The sequence below is a fragment of the Neophocaena asiaeorientalis genome, unplaced genomic scaffold (assembly GCF_003031525.2).
Source record: "Neophocaena asiaeorientalis asiaeorientalis breed wild unplaced genomic scaffold, Neophocaena_asiaeorientalis_V1.1 scaffold705, whole genome shotgun sequence".
In the NCBI taxonomy this organism is placed as follows: domain Eukaryota; kingdom Metazoa; phylum Chordata; class Mammalia; order Artiodactyla; family Phocoenidae; genus Neophocaena; species Neophocaena asiaeorientalis.
This window is the reverse complement of record NW_020176572.1, coordinates 138,743-142,859: the sequence shown is the minus strand read 5'-3', so window position 1 is coordinate 142,859 and position 4,117 is coordinate 138,743.

The window sequence follows — 4,117 nt, the reverse complement described above, 5'->3', positions numbered from 1 at the left end:
AAGGAATTAATCTTAAGAACCATGGGAAAGCTCTGAATTGTTTTAAATAGAGAAGTACCACCATCAGACTTCCATTTTCCTTTTCAATTGTTCTTACTCTTCCACTCTCTACCACATCTCTTCCCCCCATTCCATCACAAATAAGATTTATTTTATTACATGAGAAGATCACGTCAATGTGGGAAGACAGGGCTGGGGTAGAGAAGTATAAGGGGAGAAGTGGTATTTGAAGTGAGTTTAGAAAGTAATTTCTTGGTAGAATCAGCAGAATTTTTAAATTAATTGAATGCAGAGTGGAAGAAAATCAAACATAAATAACTCCAAGGTTTTCATGTTGTTACACAGGGTTAAGTAGATGGGAGTGTCAATCACGGAAATAAGGAGCATAGGAAAAGACGTGAGTTTGAGATGGAAAGATGCTCCTTTGGATATGTAGTATTTAACGCACATTCAGGGTCTCTAATAGGCTTTGGGAAATATGTTATAAAGCATTTCACTTTAGACAAACTGGAACGGCTAGGTCAGTGTTTTGAACATTTACAAGTCACCGAACAAACATTTGCAATAATGAATGGAAGAGTGTGTTAATACTTGAATGGATGAACTTCTGCATGAGTGAGTAATTGATGTTTGAAAGAATGTGGGAATGAACAAATAAACATTTGAAAGAATTCACGGGCATGCCATTGCTATTCCTACCAAAAATCCTGAAGCAGATTTGAGAGTTGGTTTGTATATTTGCAAAAACCCATGTATTCGTAGAACTGCCTCAGCCTAACCAGAAATGCAAAAACAAAAAAAAAAAAAAACAAAAAAAACCAAACAAACCTTAAATCCAGTTATTTGTTAGACTTAGCTGACCTTTGTTGAGCACATCTTTCACATACTAATCACAGCATTTCTGTAGCATGTCAGTCAGAAGAGACTTAAAAAAGACTTAGAGGACTCCAAAAAGATCCAACACAGTTTCTATTTCTGTCAATCAAAATCAACAAGGTCAGTATCAAAACTGAATCAGGAATATTCAGAGGTGGCCTCTGCAGCTCTCTGATGGCTTCCCCCCTGAAACAGCCCCTCCCATTGTCTCCCCCCTCCTGTAAGCCAACAAATGTCCTCATGGACTTAAACATTCCCAGCTCAGGGTCAGAGGACTGCAGTTTTTGCACTGCTCTGACGTTTCCATGAACAAATCCAATCACCTCTACAGTTCTCAGAGTTCTTATCTTTAAGAAAAGACAGATTAAGTAGCTCTGTCATAATCAACCCAGGGTTTTGATAAAATCTTAAAGGAATATTTGTTCATTGCTTTTTTTCATTTGTTCATTCATTCAGCAAGTTTTTACTGAGGACCACCAGTGCTGGGTATAGGGGCTACAGAGGCAAGCAAAATCAAGTGTGGTGCCTGTCCCCACATGGCTTATAGTTTCATACTGGGTCCAAGATATTTGGGAGTATTTACAACAGCTAGCTGAATGCCATCCACTTATCTGTGACATTCTCATTGAAAACTCATTGGTTTTATTGCTTTTGGGCTAAAATTTAATCAACTCAGTAAATTCTACTCACTTGGTTAATCCCATCGTATCTGTAGCTGGAAAACTCGAGTTGCCTGCACGTACACTTGTGTGAATATGAGAAGGTAGCAGACGTGCCCATGATGGACACTGTATTTGGAGCCTTTGGATTATTTATGTAATTGCTAAGGCCGTGAAGTATGCCCAGTGTATAGGAGACTTGGGCTCCAGTATCAGGATAACCCAGGATCGAAACCTGGCTCCTCTACTTACTAGTTATCTGGCTTTGAGCAATTCACTTATCCTCAGCCAAAAAATGAATTTTTATGTACCCTTTGGTGGAAACATCACCCACAAGACGTTCTTACTCTTCCCAACAGCTCTGGGACAAGGCATTATTAGTCCTTGGGACAGATAAGGAAATTGAGATTTAGAGAGGTAAATACAGAAGACTCAGAGCTTATAACTGCAGGAGGAAGGATGAAAACATAGGATTTTGACTTCAAGTTCAGCGTCCTCCTTGTTATCACGCCACCTCTGGAAGCTTTGGAAACTCATCTCCTTTGCGTCCCCTGCCATGCATAGTGCAGTGTCAAGCACTGGGTGGTGGCAGTCCTCCCAACACTGATAAGGAAGCAGCTTCTCCCTGGGGGGGATCAGACTGACCCCCGTCTTGCTCTGTGCAAGCTGGTTTCCCTGTCACAGGGGTACTTCTGCAACATAATTAATCTCTCCCGTCTCTGAATTCTGAACCTGCCCAAGCCTGTCCTCGTTGTCAGCAGATATCTTAGAAACCTCATTTTCAATGTGCTCTCCAATAACAGCAGCAATTATTCTTAATCCTTATTTATACTAATTTGATGCTTCAGCAAGATTATGTATTATTCGTGTCCTTCCTAATTTTTTTTCTTTCTTTTTTTTAAACCGTAAGCGAGAATCAATGTAAGGGATTGATGTCAAGCTTTAGGTAGGTATTAACATGACTAGGGTTATCTAACCTTATTATGTTGAGGGTAGTTCCTCTTCTGTATCTTCCAGCAAACCCTCAAATTGATTTTAAAGTGCTGCAATTGACCTAAAGATTCTTAACAACAGGAGGTTTAAATGCTTTTCATTGTTACGCTTCCTGCCTATAATACCAATTACCATCCAAGGTAGGGAATTAAATTTCACTATAGATTTCAATTCAGTCAAGGGTTCAGTGTCTCTTCCAGACAAAGATTGGGAAGAAGAGGCACCATCATTCAATTCCATCTCTCGCACCCAGAAGAAATCCCCTTGCCCACAACCCCTGCTTGACAGACACCCAGTCTCTGTTTGAATGATATCTGGGAGCTGCTGGGATCAGGAGAGGACTTGGGCTGAGGACTCAAAGGACAGTTTAAGCCCTTGTTCTGCCACCAACTAATTTTGTGAATTGGAGTATATATAATGCCTGATCTATTGAAGGCTCAGTCTCTCCATTCGCAAAATCACGATATTAGACTGTCTCAGGAAAAGTAGTATCTATCTCAAGAAGAGTCAGTGCTTGAAAAGGGTCAAATTAAATACATAATTCACAGCAATGTATATGAGTGTGTGCTTTTTTTTTGTGAGCATGGGATATGAAGGTACACCTCAGAGACCCCAAGATTACACCCCAGCTTTGTAGATTTTTTCTTAGGACCTCTAATAAGTCTAACGAGTCTACTAAGTATCTTAGATCTTCATGCCTTCCAGCCACGCCTGATTTATAGCTGGTCCAAATATAGGAACTGTGGCTTCTCCCCCTCCTCTCCATCTTTCCCCTTCCTTCTTCTTCTTCTTCCTTTAATTTTATAATAGAAGAGTGCTCTTACAGTAACTAGAACTCTTGTTGAAAGAGGAAGAAACCCAACTTAAACCAGCTTGAACAAAGAAGACAATTATTCAAATAATGCAGACTCTCATAGAGGAACTGCACTGCAGGAAGTGAGACAGGGGCCCAAGAAACGTCACCATTTTCTCATTTCAGGTTTGTTTTTTTTTCCCCCCGATAATTGGTTCAAGTATTTTCTTATGCGGTAGGTTTGCTTTCTTTACATGTTAGAAAATGTGTGCTCCTAAGTTTTGCACCTTCCAGGCTCAATCACTGGGGGTATTCTGCATCCATTTATAATATCAGTTAAAGGCACTAGTTGTCCCAAAAAGGATCAGGTACCCAATAAACCACTACACTGAATGATGGCTGCTCCTGGGGTCACCATGTTTATGTAAGGGGCGTGTGGGATGGGGGGACAGTTTTCTGAAGAAAGGTGAAAGGCCAAAAACCCTGTAGAGGGACGCTATATAACTAAATGGTTACACAAGTTCTTATACTGCATTTCAATTTACCCTTCTTTAAAAACCCTCTCCACTGGTCTGATTTTGTTTTGTTTTCCAAGTATGTTATATACAATATAATTCTAATCCCTCTTCAACATGACAAGCCTCTTAAAATCTGTTTCTTTTTAGACTTTGATATTTTTCAAGCATAAATACTACATGCACTGTAATCGTGTTACAGATTGGAAGTTATTAGATGGTGAAATTCCACGGTGGCTTTTGAAAAAATGATTCTGGCATAGGGCCCTCTGCGTTTGCTG